Below are 16,812 nucleotides of genomic sequence, written 5' to 3'. Positions count from 1 at the left end.
GCAGAAACAAACACACCACTGTAAAGCAATTATACTCCAATAAAGATGTTAAAAAAAAGGAATTACTGGAAAAATACCTCGTGTTAGGTTAACAGACATAAATTTGTACTTTTGTACAAATTTTAACAATCATGGACTTCTAGTAGGGATATTAGATCATGAAAGCAACAAAAGACTCCAAGCTGCTTTGGGCAAAACACTGGAAGGTTGGCAGTGTGTGTGCAAAGGCAGAACCTATGTGGCCAATCATAGGCCAAGACGGCTAGTGGATACGAAGAATTGAACCAATACAGGTATGGATGAAGGCAAAAATTATTTCAGTGGTTACAGAAGCATAAGAATGAAATGCCCACTATCATTAACATTATTTAACATTGTTCTATTAAGTACAGCCAATAAAATCAACAAGAAAAACAACATGATCAGAATAACTACAAAAAGGAATTTTTAAGAAATAAGCTTTTTTAAAACCAATTCAAACTTAATCCATATACAGTAGCAGCACCTGAGATTCAACCCACACACCTAATAATCACATTGCTACATAATCACTTATTGCAGTTTTAAAGTAATCTCCCCAAATTATATGGCTCTATCCATATATTTATATTCTTCACCACTACTATCAGAGCTTCTTGATTACTAAGATGTGTGATTTTTGCGCAAATCTTAAGATTTGTGATTCATAGGTTAGACTGGTGAATGGAGATTGTGTGTGTGTGTGTGTGTGTGTGTGTGTGTGTGTAATGAGAGAGACATAGAGAGACAGAGAGAGATTGAGATTTTTCTTCCTTATTTATTTCCTAATCTGAGTCACAGTTTGACTTCACAAAACCTTTGTTTCTTTTCTCACCATTAATAAAAGTTGTATATTAAAAGTTAAACATATGTATTTTTAACTTCTTGGTTACATTTTTTTAATGCTAGATTCAACATAATCTCAATTAAAATCCCAGCAAGTTATTTTGTGGGTAGCAACAAAATGATTCTAAAGTTTATATGAAAAGGCAAAAGACCCAGAATAACCAATACAACACTGAAGAAGAAAGTCAGAATACTGACACTATCTGACTTACAGATTTACTCTATCAAGTGACAGTAATCAAGACTGTGGTACAAAAAAACAGATCAGTGGAACAGAATAGAGGGTCCAAAATACACCCATACATATGTATGGTAAAGGAGCAATGAATGGCAATTCAAAGGAGAGAGGACAGACTTTTCAATAAATAGTACTAGAACAATTAGACATTCACACCTTCCACAAAAATTAACTAAACATGGATTAAAGACCTAAATGTAAAACTACAAAATAACAACGAATAAAATCCAGGTGACCCTGGCAATAAGTTTTTAGATATGACACAAAAAGTACAACACATGAAAGAAAAGATTGACTAGCTGTACTGCATAAAATTAAAAACGTCTGCTCTGTGAAAAACATCATTAGGAGAATAAAAAGGCAAACCACAGGCTGGAGAAAATATTTGTAAAATATGTATCTGACAAAGGACTGGTATCTAAAATATATAAAGAACTCTTAAAATTCAATAAGACTGGGCTTCCCTGGTGGCGCAGTGGTTGAGAGTCCGCCTGCCGATGCAGGGGACACGGGTTCATGCCCCGGTCCGGGAAGATCCCACATGCTGCGGAGCGGCTGGGCCCGTGAGCCATGGCCGCTGAGCCTGCGCGTCCGGAGCCTGTGCTCCGCAACGGGAGAGGCCACAGCAGTGAGAGGCCCATGTACCACAAAAAAAAAAAAAAAAAATTCAATAAGAAAACAGATAACCCAATTTAAAAATAAGCAAAAGATCTAAACAGACACGTCACTAAGAAGATACACAGATGGCAAATAAGTATAAGAAAAAAATGCTCAACATCATATGATTAGAGAATTGCAAATTAAAACAACAATGAGATGTCACTACACACCGATTAGAACAGTTAAAATCCACAACACAACACCAAATGCTGACAAGGATGTATATCAACAGGAGCTCTCACTCATTGCTGGAGGAAATGCAAAATGTACAGCCACGGCAGTTTCTTACCAAACTAAACATACCCTTACTATATGACCCTGCAATCGTGCTTCTTGGTATTTACCAAAATGACTTGAAAACTTACCCACATAAATGTTTAGAGCAGCTTTATTCATAATTGCTATATCTGGAAGTAATCAAGAAGTCCTTCAGTAGGTGAATGGATAAACAAACTGCAGTTTATCCATACAATGGACTTTTATTTAGTAAAAAGAAATCACTGTTCTTTAGTGATATAAAGCCATGGAAAGACACAGAGGAACCTTAAACACGTATTGCTAAAAACAGCCAATCTGAAAAGGCTACATTCTGTTTCCAACTATATGGCATTCTGTTTAAAAGGCAAAGCTATGGAGACAGTAAAAAGATCAGTGCTTGTCAGTAGTGTTGCCAGGGGGTAGGGATAGGGAGGAGAAGAAAGGGATGAATAGATGGAGGATGTGGGGTTTCAAGGGCAGTAGAATTCTTCTGTATGATACAGTAATGGTAGATATACATCATTATGCATTTGTCAAAGTCCACAGAATGTACACACAACTTATTGGTTCAAGGCATTTAAAATGAAACCTAGTATAAACTATGAATTTTAGTTAATAATAATGTATCAACATTGACTCATTAATTGTAACAAATATTCCACACTAATGCAAGATGTTAGTAAGAGAAACTGTGCATAAGTGGTGAAGGAATATATGAGAACTCCCTGTACTTTCTGCTCAAAATTTCTGTAAACCTAAAACTGCTCTAAAAATAAGGCAATTAAAAAAAAATCCATGACAAAAGGAAAAGAAGGAAGTACTTACAGAATGGCAGAATAAAAGATCTCAAAAATCCACTCCTCCATAAAAGCTCTGAGAATACTGGCAAATTTGTCAAAACTTTTTCAGAGCTCTGGAATCGCTTGCAACAACTGAAGAGCACTTACTGAAAAAAACCAGCTGAATCTCGTGAGAAGAACAAACTCTGTGACATTTTAATTTATTCTATTTCCCTGCCTATCTTCCTAGCTCTGTGTTGGCTTGAAAAACAAAAGCTTTACAAGTACAATAGCTGTGAAATTCAGCAATCTCTAGGGGCTGGGATGGGAGGTAAACTGGGATTGGAACTCTCCAAAAAGCACCATTTCTAGAGAATTGTTACTATTTGACCTAAATGGCACCTCCCTAGAAAAGGCCCATTCTCAGCAGTTGTTTTATTTGGCCTCATTCAGAGCTCCCTCAGGGGGAACAGCCTTATCTCTAGTACATTTGTTTTTAAAAAACAAACAAAAAAAAATCAGTGGCAATTGTTTAAATTCTCAGCTGCCTAAGATGGCAATACCACTTGGAACAAACAAGAAGGTGACCAAAAAACTTAAAAGGAAAACCTGAGGAATGAGATGTACACAGGAGTCTTGGAAAGCTCCAATATATTCCTGGGCATAGAGATGGCCATACACATGTGAAAGCCAAGGAAATACCTGAGAAGGTCTTAATCCTTCACCTTTTGCTAACCTTGAGCCTCTGAGCAAGCAGGAAATGAAGGCTAAGAAAGTGCTGCAATCTGCTTATCAGGTTGCTGAAGGCACCCCTGAACACACACACACACACACAGAGCCCCTTGGCAAAAGGCTGCGAAACTTACTGGTGACAGGCATTTAAGGAAATCGCTTTCTAATCATTAGCTCAACAAACTCCAAAATATGATACATCATAACCAAAAGAGAGACACATCATAGTTAAACTGTCAAAAGCCAAAGAAAAAGTGAATCCTGACACAGCAAGAAAAAGTGATTTATGGGATTCCCTGGTGGCGCAGTGGTTGAGAATCTGCCTGCCAATGCAGGGGACACGGGTTCAAGCCCTGGGCTGGGGGATCCCACATACCCCAGAGTAACTGGCCCCGTGAGCCACAATTGCTGAGCCTGCGCTCCGCAACAAGAGAGGCCGCAATAGTGAGAGGCCCGCGCACCGTGATGAGGAGTGGCCCCTACTTGCCGCAACTAGAAAAAGTCCTCGCACAGAAACGAAGAGCCAACACAACCATAAATAAATAAATAAATAAATAAATTTTTAAAAAAGGCAAAATTCCTTAAAGAAAAAAATGATTTATTATGTAGAAGACATGCTCAATAAGATTAAAAGCTGATTTTTCATCAGAAAGCATAGGGATCAAAAACGTTAAAAGAGGGGGGAATCGGGAAGATGGCGGAAGAGTAAGACGCAGGAGATCACCTTCCCCCCACAGATACACCAGAAATACATCTACACGTGGAACAGCTCCTACAGAACACCTACTGAACGCTGGCAGACCACAGACCTCCCAAAAGGCAAGAAACTCCCCACGTAACTAGGTAGGGCAAAAGAAAAAAGAATAAACAGAGACAAAAGAATAGGGACGGGAACTGCACCAGTGGGAGGGAGCTGTGAATGATAAAAGGTTTCCACACACTAGGAAGCCCCTTCACGGGTGGAGACTGCGGGTGGCGGAGGGGGGGGAGCTTCGGAGCCGGAGCCGCAGCCGCAGCCGCAGCCGCAGCCGCAGCCGCAGCCGCGGAGGAGAGCACAACAACAAGCGTGCGGAGGGCAAAGCGCAGAGATTCCCGCACAGAGGATCGGTGCCGACCCGCACTCACCAGCCCGGGTGGGTGGGGCTGGGAGCTGAGGCTCGGGCTTCAGTTGGAGCACAGGGAGAGCACTGGGGTTTCCGGCATGAAAACAGCCTGCAGGGGGTTAGTGCACCACGGCTAGCCAGGAGGGAGTCCCAGGAAAAGTCTGGACCTGCCGAAAAGGCAAGAGACTTTTTCTTCCTTCTTTGTTTCCTGGTGCGCGAGGACGGGATTAAGAGCGCTGCTTAAAGGAGCTCCAGGGACGCGTGCGAGCCGCGGCTAACAGCACGGACCCCAGAGACGGGCATGAGACGCTAAGGCTGCTGCTGCCGCCACCAAGAATCCTGTGTGCAAGCACAGGTCACTATCCACACTGCCCCACCCGGGAGTCTGTGCAGCCCGCCACTGCAAGGGTCCCGGGATCCAGGGACAACTTCCCCGGGAGAACGTACAGCACGCCTCAGGCTGGTGAAACGTCCCGTCGGCCTCTGCTGCTGCAGGTTCGCCCCGTATCCGTGCCCCTCCCTCCCCCGCAGCCTGAGGGAGCCAGAGTCCCCGAAGCAGCTGCTCCTTTAACCCCATCCTGTCTAAGCGAAGAACAGACGGCCTCAGATGACCTACACGCAGAGGCAGGACCAAATCCAAAGCTGAGCCCCGGGAGCTGTGCAAACAAAGAAGAGAAAGGGAAATCTCTCCCAGCAGCCTCAGAAGCAATGGATTAAAGCTCCACAATCAACTTGATGTACCCTGCATCTGTGGAATACATGAATAGACAACGAATCATCCCAAACTGAGGAGGTGGACTTTGAGAGCAAGATTTATTATTTTTTCCCCTTTTCCTCTTTTTGTGAGTGTGTATGTGTATGCTTCTCTGTGAGATTTTGTCTGTAAAGATTTGCTTTCACCACTTGTCCTAGGGTTCTATCCGTCCGTTTTTTGTTTTAATTTTTTCTTAATAATTATTTTTTATTTTAATAACTTTATTTTATTTTATCTTTTATCCTCTTTCTTTTCTTCCTCCCTCCCTCCTCCTGTCTCTCGCTTCCTCCCTCCCTCTCTCTCTCTCTCTTTCTTTCTTTCTACTTTTTCTCCCTTTTATTCTGAGCCATGTGGATGAAAGGCCCTTGGAGCTGCAGCCAGGAGTCAGTGCTGTGCCTCTGAGGTGGGAGAGCCAACTTCAGGACACTGGTCCACAAGAGACCTCCCAGCTCCACATAATATCAAATAGCGAAAATCTCCCAGAGATCTCCATCTCAACACCAGCACCCAGCTTCACTCAACGAGCAGCAAGCTACAGTGCTGGACACCCTATGCGAAACAACTAGCAAGACAGGAACACAACCCCACCCATTAGCAGAGAGGCTGCCTAAAATCATAATAAGTCCACAGACACCCGAAAACACACCACCAGACGTGGACCTGCCCACCGGAAAGACAAGATCCAGCCACATCCACCAGAACACAGGCACTAGTCCCCTCCACAAGGAAGCCTACACAACCCACTGAACCAACTTTAGCCACTGGGGACAGACACCAAACACAACGGGAACTACGAACCTGCAGCCTGCAGAAAGGAGACCCCAAACACAGTAAGATAAGCAAAATGAGAAGACAGAAAAACACAAAGCAGATGAAGGAGCAACATAAAAACCCACCAGACCTAACAAATGAAGAGGAAATAGGCAGTCTACCTGAAAAAGAATTCAGAATAATGATAGTAAAGATGATCCAAAATCTTGGAAATAGAATAGACAAAATGCAAGAAACATTTAACAAGGACCTAGAAGAACTAAAGATGAAACAAGCAACGATGAACAACACAATAAGTGAAATTAGAAATACTCTAGATGGTATCAATAGCAGAATAACTGAGGCAAAAGAATGGATAAGTGACCTGGAAGATAAAATAGTGGAAATAACTACTGGAGAGCAGAATAAAGAAAAAAGAATGAAAAGACCTAAGGACAGTCTCAGAGACCTCTGGGACAACATTAAACGCACCAACATTCAAATTATAGGGGTTCCAGAAGAAGAAGAGGAAAAAAAAAGGGACTGAGAAAATATTTGAAGAGATTATAGTTGAAAACTTCCCTAATATGGGAAAGGAAATAGTTAGTCAAGTCCAGGAAGCACAGAGAGTCCCATACAGGATAAATCCAAGGAGAAACACGCCAAGACACATATTAATCAAACTGTCAAAAATTAAATACAAAGAAAATATATTAAAAGCAGCAAGGGAAAAATAACACACAAGGGAATCCCCATAAGGTTAACAGCTGATTTTTCAGCAGAAACTCTGCAGGCCAGAAGGAAGTGGCAGGACATATTTAAAGTGATGAAGGACAAAAACCTGCAACCAAGATTACTCAACCCAGCAAGGATCTCATTGAGACTTGATGGAGAAATTAAAACCTTTACAGACAAGCAAAAGCTGAGAGAGTTCAGCACCACCACACCAGCTTTACAACAAATGCTTAAAGAACTTCTCTAGGCAAGAGAAGGAAAAGACCTATAATAACGAACCCAAAACAATTAAGAAAATGGGAATAGGAACATACATATCGATAATTACCTTAAATGTAAATGGATTAAATGCTCCAACCAAAAGACACAGACTGGCTGAATGGATACAAAAACAAGACCCATATATTTGCTGTCTACAAGAGACCCACTTCAGACCTAGAGACACATACAGACTGAAAGTAAGGGGATGGAAAAAGATATTCCATGCAAATGGAAACCAAAAGAACTCTGGAGTAGCAATTCTTATATCAGACAAAATACACTTTAAAATAAAGACTATTAGAAGAGACAAAGAAGGACACTACATAATGATCAAGGGATCAATCCAAGAAGAAGACATAACAATTGTAAATATTTACACACCCAACATAGGAGCACCTCAATACATAAGGCAAATACTAACAGCCATAAAAGGGGAAATCGACAGTAAAACATTCATAGTAGGGGACTTTAACACCCCACTTTCACCAATGGACAGATCATCCAAAATGAAAATAAATAAGGAGGGCTTCCCTGGTGGCACAGTGGTTGAGAGTCCGCCTGCCGATGCAGGGGACACGGGTTCGTGCCCCGGTCCGGGAAGTTCCCACATGTCATGGAGCGGCTGGGCCTGTGAGCCATGGCCACTGAGCCTGCGCGTCAAGAGCCTGTGCTCCACAACGGGAGAGGCCACAACAGTGAGAGGCCCGTGTACCGCAAAAAAAAAAAAAAGAAAGAAAAGAAAAGAAATAAGGAAACACAAGCTTTAAATGATACATTAGGGCTTCCCTGGTGGCGCAGTGGTTGAGCGTCTGCCTGCCGATGCAGGGGACACGGGTTCGTGCCCTGGTCCGGGAAGATCCCACGTGCCGCGGAGCGGCTGGGCCCCTGAGCTATGGCCGCTGAGCCTGTGCGTCCGGAGCCTATGCTCCGCAATGGGAGAGGCCACAAACAGTGAGAGGCCCGCGTACCGCAAAAAAAAAAAAAAAAAAAAAAAAAAAAAAAAATGATACATTAAACAAGATGGACTTAATTGACATTTATAGGACATTCAATCCAAAAACAACAGAATACACATTTTTCTCAAGTGCTCATGGAACATTCTCCAGGATAGATCATATCTTGGGTCACAAATCAAGCCTTGGTAAATTTAAGAAAACTGAAATTGTATCAAGTATCTTTTCCGACCACAAGGCTATGAGACTAGATATCAATTACAGGAAAAGATCTGTAAAAAATAAAAGCACATGGAGGCTAAACAATACACTACTTAATAACGAACTGATCACTGAGGAAATCAAAGAGGAAATCAAAAAAATACCTAGAAACAAATGACAATGGAGACACGACGACCCAAAACCTATGGGATGCAGCAAAAGCAGTTCTAAGAGGGAAGTTTATAGCAATACAATCCTACCTTAAGAAACACGAAACATCTTGAATAAACAACGTAACCTTGCACCTAAAGCAATTAGAGAAAGAAGAACAAAAAATCCCAAAGTTAGCAGAAGGAAAGAAATCATAAAGATCAGATCAGGAATAAATGTAAAAGAAATGAAGGAAACAATAGCAAAGATCAATAAAACTAAAAGCTGGTTCTTTTAGAAGATAAACCAAATTGATAAACCATTAGCCGGACTGATCAAGAAAAAAAAGGGAGAAGACTCAAATCAATAGAATTAGAAATGAAAAAGGAGAAGTAACAACTGACACTGCAGAAATACAAAAGATCATGAGAGATTACTACAAGCAACTCTGCCAATAAAATGGACAACCTGGAAGAAATGGACAAATTCTCAGAAAAGCACAACCTGCTGAGACTGAATCAGGAAGAAACAGAAAATATGAACAGACCAATCAAGAGCACAGAAATTGAAACTGTGATTTAAAATCCTTCAACAAACAAAAGCTCAGGACCAGATGGCTTCACGGGCGAATTCTACCAAACATTTAGAGAAGAGCTAACACCTATGCTTCTCAAATTCTTCCAAAGTATAGCAGAGGGAGGAACACTCCCAAACTCATTCTACTAGGGCAACATCACCCTGATACCAAAAGCAGACAGAGATGTCACAAAGAAAGAAAACTACAGGCCAATATCACCGATGAACATAGATGCAAAAATCCTCAACAAAATACTAACAGAATCCAACAGCACATTAAACGGATGATACACCATGATCGAGTGGGGTTTATCCCAGGAATGCAAGGATTCTTCAATATATGCAAATCAATGTGATACACCATATAAACAAATTGAAGGAGAAAAACCATACGATCATCTCAATAGATGCAGAGAAAGCTTTCAACAAAATTCAACTCCCATTTATGATAAAAACCCTGCATAAAGTATGCATAGAGGGAACTCTCCTCAACATAATAAAGGCCATATATGACAAACCCACAGCCAACATCGTCCTCAATGATGAAAAACTGAAACCATTTCCACTAAGATCAGGAACAAGACAAGGTTGCCCACTCTCACCACTCTTATTCAACATAGTTTTGGAAGTTTTAGCCACAGCAATCAGAGAAGAAAAGGAAATAAAAGGAATCCAAATGGGAAAAGAAGAAGTAAAGCTGTCACTGTTTGCAGATGACATGATACTATACATAGAGAATCCTAAAGATGCTACCAGAAAACTACTAGAGCTAATCAATGAATTTGGTAAAGTAGCAGGATACAAAATTAATGCACAGAAATCTCTGGCATTCCTATACACTAATGATGAAAAATCTGAAAGTGAAATCAAGAAAACACTCCCATTTACCATTGCAACAAAAAGAATAAAATATCTAGGAATAAACCTACCTAAGGAGACAAAAGACCTGTATGCAGAAAATTATAAGACACTGATGAAAGAAATTAAAGATGATACAAATAGATGGAGAGATATACCATGTTCTTGGATTGGAAGAATCAACATTGTGAAAATGACTCTACTACCCAAAGCAATCTACAGATTCAATGCAATCCCTATCAAACTACCACTGGCATTTTTCACAGAACTAGAACAAAAAATTTCACAATTTGTATGGAAACACAAAAGACCCCGAATAGCCAAAGCAATCTTGAGAATGAAAAATGGAGCTGGAGGAATCAGGCTCCCTGACTTCAGACTATACTACAAAGCTACAGTAATCAAGACAGTATGGTACTGGCACAAAAACAGAAAGATAGATTAATGGAACAGGATAGAAAGCCTAGAGATAAACCCACACACATATGGTCACCTTATCTTTGATAAAGGAGGCAGGAATGTACAGTGGAGAAAGGACAACCTCTTCAATAAGTGGTGCTGGGAAAACTGGACAGGTACATGTAAAAGTATGAGATTAGATCACTCCCTAACACTGTACACAAAAATAAGCTCAAAATGGATTAAAGACCTAAATGGAAGGTCAGCAACTATCAAACTCTTAGAGGAAAACATAGGCAGAACACTCTATGACATAAATCACAGCAAGATACTTTTGACCCACCTCCTAGAGAAATGGAAATAAAAACAAAAATAAACAAATGGGACCTAATGAAACTTCAAAGGTTTTGCACAGCAAAGGAAACCATAAACAAGACCAAAAGACAACCCACAGAATGGGAGAAAATATTTGCAAATGAAGCAACTGACAAAGGATTAATTTCCAAAATTTACAAGCAACTCATGCAGCTCAATAACAAAAAAACAAACAACCCAATTCAAAAATGGGCAGAAGACCTAAATAGACAATTCTCCAAAGAAGATATACAGACTGCCAACAAACACATGAAAGAATGCTCAACATCATTAATCATTAGAGAAATGCAAATCAAAACTACAATGAGATATCATCTCACACCAGTCAGAATGGCCATCATCAAAAAATCTACAAACAATAAATGCTGGAGAGGGTGTGGAGAAAAGGGAACACTCTTGCACTGCTGGTGGGAACGTGAATTGGTTCAGCCACTATGGAGAACAGTATGGAGGTTCCTTAAAAAACTACAAATAGAACTACCATATGACCCAGCAATCCCACTACTGGGCATATACCCTGAGAAAGCCAAAATTCAAAAAGAGTCATGTACCAAAATGTTCATTGCAGCTCTATTTACAATAGCCCAGATGTGGAAACAACCTAAGTGCCTGTCATCAGATGAATGGATAAAGAAGATGTGGCACATATATACAATGGAATATTACTCAGCCATAAAAAGAAACGAAATTTAGCTATTTGTAATGAGGTGGATAGACCTATAGTCTGTCATACAGAGTGAAGTAAGTCAGAATGAGAAAGACAAATACCGTATACTAACACGTATATATGCAATTTAAGAAAAAAAAAATGTCATGAAGAACCTAGGGGTAAGACAGGAATAAAGACACAGACCTACTGGAGAACGGACTTGAGGATATGGGGAGGAGGAAGGGTGAGCTGTGACAGAGCGAGAGAGAGAGGCATGGACATATATACACTAACAAACGTAAGGTAGATAGCTAGTGGGAAGCAGCCGCATAGCACAGGGATATCAGCTTGGTGCTTTGTGACCGCCTGGAGGGGTGGAATAGGGAGGGTGGGAGGGAGGGAGATGCAAGAGGGAAGAAATATGGGAACATATGTATATGTATAACTGATTCACTTTGCTATAAAGCAGAAACTAGCACACCATTGTAAAGCAATTATACTCCAATAAAGATGTAAAAAATAATAAAATAAAAAAATAAATAAAATGAGCAAAGGATATGATAATATATTTCTCCAAAGAAGATATATAAATGAACAATAAGCATATAAAAAATGTTCAACATCATTAACCATCATGGAAGTGTGCATGAAAATCACAAGATACCACTTCACATCCTCTAGGATGCCTAGAATAAATAAGTCAAATAACAAGTGTTGTCGAGGATGTGGAGAGATTGGGATCCTAATAAACTGTTAATGTGAATGTAAAATGGTTCTGTCTCTTTAGGAAACAGTCTAGAAGTTTCTCAAAAGTTTAAACAAAGAGTTTCCATATGACCCAGCAATTCTACTCTTAGGTGGCATACCCAAGAGAAATGAAAACATACATCCACACAAAAACTTGTACACGAATGTTCATAGCAGCATTATCCATAATAGACCAAAACTAAAAAAGAATGAAATGACTATCAGCTGGTGAATGAATAAATAAAATGTGGCATATCCATACAATGGATTAGTATTTGTTGATAAACAGAAGTGAAGCAATGATACATGCTACAACATGGATGGACCTTGAAAAATCATGTTAAGTGCAAGAAGCCAGACACAAAGGGCAACATATTGTATCATTCAATTTATATGAAACATCCTAATAGGCAAATCTATAGAGACAGAAAGCAGATTAGTGGTTGCCTAAGGCTGGAAGGTATGGGCGAGTAGGGTAGGGGGGTGACTAAGGAATGCAGGGTTTCCTTTCAGGGGTGATGAAAATGTTGTAAAATTGATTGTGGTGATTATTGCACAATTCAGTAGAGATTGAATATAAAAAGCCATTGAACTGTACACTTTGAATGGGTGAACTGTATTAGATGTGAATTGTGTATCAATAAAGCTGTTAAAATTTAAAAAAAAATAAAATAAAAAAGACAGAAAAAAAAAGTTAAAAGAAAGCCTATCAACCAAGAATCCTATATCCAGTGAAACTATCCTTTAAAATTAAAGAGAAACTAAAACATTCCCAGATAAACACAAACTGCGTCAATTTGTTGCTATCAAACCTTCCCTACAAGATATACTTAAGTTGGAGACTTTAATACCTCCTTCTCATTAATGGATAAAACAACTAGGAAGAAGGTCAGCAAGGAAACAGAAGACTTGAGCAACACTACAAACTAAGGAAACCAAAGAGACATCCACAGAATATATGAGATTAAATTAGTAATCAAAAAACTCACTGCAGGGCTTCCCTGGTGGTGCAGTGGTTGAAAGTCTGCCTGCCGATGCAGGGGACACGGGTTCGTGCCCCGGTCCGGGAAGATCCTACATGCCGCGGAGCGGCTGGGCCCATGAGCCATGGCCGCTGAGCCTGCGCGTTCGGAGCCTGTGCTCCGCAACGGGAGAGGCCACAACAGTGAGAGGCCCGCGTACCGCAAAAAAAAAACCCAAAAACAAACAAAAAAAGACTCACTGCAAAGAAAAGCCAAAACCCAAATAACCTCAATGGTGAATTCTATAAAACATTTAATGAAGAATTAACAAAATTCCTTCACGAACTCTCTCAAAAATAGAAATGAAACACTTCCCAATTCAATTTATGTGATAATATCAAAACGACAAAGACATCTCAAGAAAACTACAGACCAGTATTTGTTATGAATGTATACAGAAAAATCTTCAACAAAATACTAGCAATTTGAATCTAGCAACATCTAAAAGGATACCATGACCAAGAGGGATTTATTCGAGAAATGCAGGGTTGATTCAACATCTGAAAATCAAAGTCATACACCACATGAACAGAATGAAAGGAAAAATGATTATCTCAATAGACACAGCAATAGCATTTGACAAAATCTAATACCTGTTCGTGATTAAAAAAAAACACTCAACAAAACAGGAATAGAAGGGAACTTCTTCAACCTGATAAAGAGTATCTATGAAACCCACAGTTAACGTCATACTGAACAGTGAAAGACCAAATGCTTTGCTCCTACTATCAGAAAGAAGACAAAGATGTCTGCTCTCATCACTCCTTAACTTGTACTGGAGATTCTAGCCAATTATGCAGGGGGGGGAAAAAAGGGAAAGCATCCAGATTGAATAGAAAAAGGTAAAACTATCTCTATTCTCAGATGACAGATCTTATATATAAGAGACTCCTAAGGAACTAGGTAGTCAGAAGGTTAAATGAATCATGCACATGAACATTGGAGGCTACACTCAGAGTTGTAGCAAAGCTTACAATGAAGAGGGAAAGTGAGCCAAGGGCCAAGATTTTTGTGAGCTAGGGATTGGGACCGTTAAGGAGGAGTTGATAAAGCCAAATGCCCTAAGTGTCAAATGAAAGAGGCTTAAGAACACTTCATTTAGAAGTAACAATGAGGAGCAAAGACAAAGACCTCACCCCTAAACAGCACAGTACTAGAGTGTCTGGAAAATAAGAATCTTTCATATAAGAATGCTACTGAGGAATTAGTACATTTAGGAAAAAGTTACAATCAGGAGAATGTAGGTGAAGAAGTCAAGGATATGGGTTTGTTAAGATGTGAGAGAATTCCATATGGTTAATGGAGGGTGTAGGGAAAAGGGGAGGTCTGGGGAGAAAAGAGGAATAAAAGGATAGGCCAGGTGAAAAGAGAAACAGTACTGACAAAAATACAGAGAAAGTAGATCAGTGGTTCTGAAGCACCAGTCCCCTGAATTACAGATTAAGACATAATCCTGTAATTAATTATGACAACGATGGGAACTGAAGGACAGCCAGGAAAGGGAACCAGCAACATTCAAGAAGTCATAGAATGGGAAGAGGAATTTTTACACATGTAATATTAAAAGGCCCTGGGGTTAGTACATCCAAATCTTTTAAAATCAAGGTATAGAAAGAAAATAATAGTTTTAAGGTTTGCTGGAGTAAGGCTTATCTTGGATGAGATTTCTCTCTCTACCACCCATCCCCATAACTGGCTCTGAGAAATCTAGAAGTCCCAAACCTCGCACAGCTACCCAAAAGCCTGAGGGGATCCATAAACTGGTTAACCTATAACCAGTCATAACAAACCAGTATGTGTCAGTTCACTTGTTGGGAAGTTCTGCGCTGAGTCAGATTAGCAACCGCCAAGAGTTCTGTGCATTTCTCTCTCCTCATCGAGACTCACAAGTGTGGATGATCCACAAACCACTAGTCCCTCAAAATACACTGTGTAGAAGGGATTTGTCCTCATGTTTTGGAAAATGGCTATATATTTTCCTGTACCACCTTTTGCAACATCACAGTACTATAATTATATATTAAAGGCACTGCAGAGTCTACTATTTTAAAAAAAAAATTAACTTCGATTAACTTGTTCTTCCTATACTCATCTGATCAGTCTCCCTTTTCTACACCTATTGAAATCCAGGAATACAGTTTTTGAAAAATGTTGCTTAACTTTTCTGACAGATAATCAGTCTCACTGATCTCTTGATCAATGAGATCTCATTGATCTCTTGATCTCTTGATCATTCCCAGGGACAGAGACTGCTATCTCCAGGTAATTCATTCCATTTTGGATATTCTGATTAATAGTCTCACAAAGCTGAAATTTGCCACCCTTTATCTTAAAATGAATAGATAATTTTGCTATCTACAGTTAGAGATCACATTTATTCATTCCTCCAAGTGAACTACCAATTCAGCTAGGAACCTAAGAGCAGTTCTCTGAAAATGTCACTGTTTCATACATGGTTTTGCACATGCTATTTTTTCCATCTGAATACTCACCCTTCTACAGAAATTGATCCTCTGCAATTGCTACAGTCATGGTTATCAGTTCAACAGTAAATTTATGCATCACTACCTAGACAAAAACCTGTATGCTCCTGGAGTCCTGCATACAACACTTTGAGGCACCTCTCATCATTACACTGTACTAATACTGCATTATAACTATCTACATACCTGTCTCTCCCATACACTAAACACCCTGGCAGCAGGAAGTATTTACTACTCAAATTTGTATGGGATGGAAAAGGCACAAGAGTCTTCTACCTACCTGATAATTGCAATGATTCCAACTGACCTCACACACTGCATAATTCTTTTTAACCTCCTCAAAACAATGCTCTGAGAAGCCACTACCAATCTACACCTTTCACCTCTCACACCATCTCCAATTCATTCAGCTTGAGAATTTAGGCACAGAGCTCAACATAACAGGTTCTCAAAAAATACTTCTCAAATGGTTGAATAAATCTTGTCTTATAAGCAAAGGTTCATATTTTAGGTAGGCTTCTAAATTTTCATAAGTTGGCCTTAAATTTACCTTCTTATAAACCAACCATCAAAGATGAAGGAAGCATCATCTTCATTATTAGCAATGAAGACTATCTTTACATCAGATTCCTGCCTGATAATACCAACTCTCTGATGTCCATTCCTTATCAAAAGCCCAGATACCAGAAACAGAACAGCCAAAATAATGCCTGGAAGGGTATGTACTCCACACATTCTTCCAGATCTTCTAAATTTTATACTGGCATCAAATTTTACCAACAGAAGGATCTTTAGTTGGACCTCACTGTTTCATGATCCACTGTACAACTGCCTTTTGTCACTTAAGAGTTTTTTGTAGCATGGATTGAAGAACATAAAGAAAATACAGACTTAAGGAATTTATCAATATTTCTACTTTGGGAAGCTGTCTGAGACCTGTCCACTATATCACAAGGTAGTCTCCTTATAAGAAATCATGCAAAGCAACTGCTTTCAGGTTTCTATCTCATAAAAGCAAATTAATTGAGAAACATACCCTTTATCTTATGTATATTATAAATCTTGTAATGGATCAAGTTTTGTTCTTTGCTTTTGCTGCAAGGAATCTTAATTTTTTTTCTTACTTCAAGAGCTATACAGTGCCTTAAGTTTCCCCCCTTCCATTGTGTCTTTATCCCAATTTTATTATTTGTATTGTAAATGTGCTCCAAAAGGACCTCAAATCCCTAGGAGAATGAGATGACAGAGTAAAAAGGAAAAAAATT

At 39.6% G+C, this 16,812-nt stretch overlaps 1 protein-coding gene across 7 annotated transcripts in view; it reads right to left on the bottom strand.

The window, feature by feature from the left end:
- Nucleotides 1–16,812, bottom strand: part of CCSER2 (coiled-coil serine rich protein 2) — a 160,671-nt gene that overhangs the window by 67,401 nt on the left and 76,458 nt on the right. The gene's annotated exons all lie outside the window — the stretch shown is intronic.

Source organism: Phocoena sinus, chromosome 16 (assembly GCF_008692025.1).
Source record: "Phocoena sinus isolate mPhoSin1 chromosome 16, mPhoSin1.pri, whole genome shotgun sequence".
NCBI classification, from domain to species: domain Eukaryota; kingdom Metazoa; phylum Chordata; class Mammalia; order Artiodactyla; family Phocoenidae; genus Phocoena; species Phocoena sinus.
This window is presented reverse-complemented; position numbering and strand designations above follow the sequence as displayed.